The sequence below is a fragment of the Petaurus breviceps genome, unplaced genomic scaffold, assembly GCF_028583685.1.
Source record: "Petaurus breviceps papuanus isolate PSGF00001 unplaced genomic scaffold, PetGlider_PUasm1.0 126, whole genome shotgun sequence".
Lineage (NCBI taxonomy): Eukaryota > Metazoa > Chordata > Mammalia > Diprotodontia > Petauridae > Petaurus > Petaurus breviceps.
This window is the reverse complement of record NW_027185655.1, coordinates 79,043,444-79,043,821: the sequence shown is the minus strand read 5'-3', so window position 1 is coordinate 79,043,821 and position 378 is coordinate 79,043,444.

The window sequence follows — 378 nt, the reverse complement described above, 5'->3', positions numbered from 1 at the left end:
TTCATATGTAACAGCTATGGGGCTATGGGCAAATCATTTAACCTCACGGTACTCAGGTACTTCATATGTAACAGCTATGGGGCCGTGGGCAAAGCATTTAACCTCACGGTACCCAGGTACTTCATATGCAACAGCTATGGGGCCGTAGGCAAAGCATTTAACCTCACGGTACTCAGTTACTTCATATGTAACAGCTATGGGGCCGTGGGCAAAGCATTTAACCTCACAGTACTCACAGTACTCAGGTACTTCATATGTAACAGCTATGGGGCTATGGGCAAAGCATTTAACCTCATAGTACTCAGTTACTTCATATGTAACAGCTATGGGACCATGGGCAAATCATTTAACCTCACAGTACTCAGTTACTTCATATGT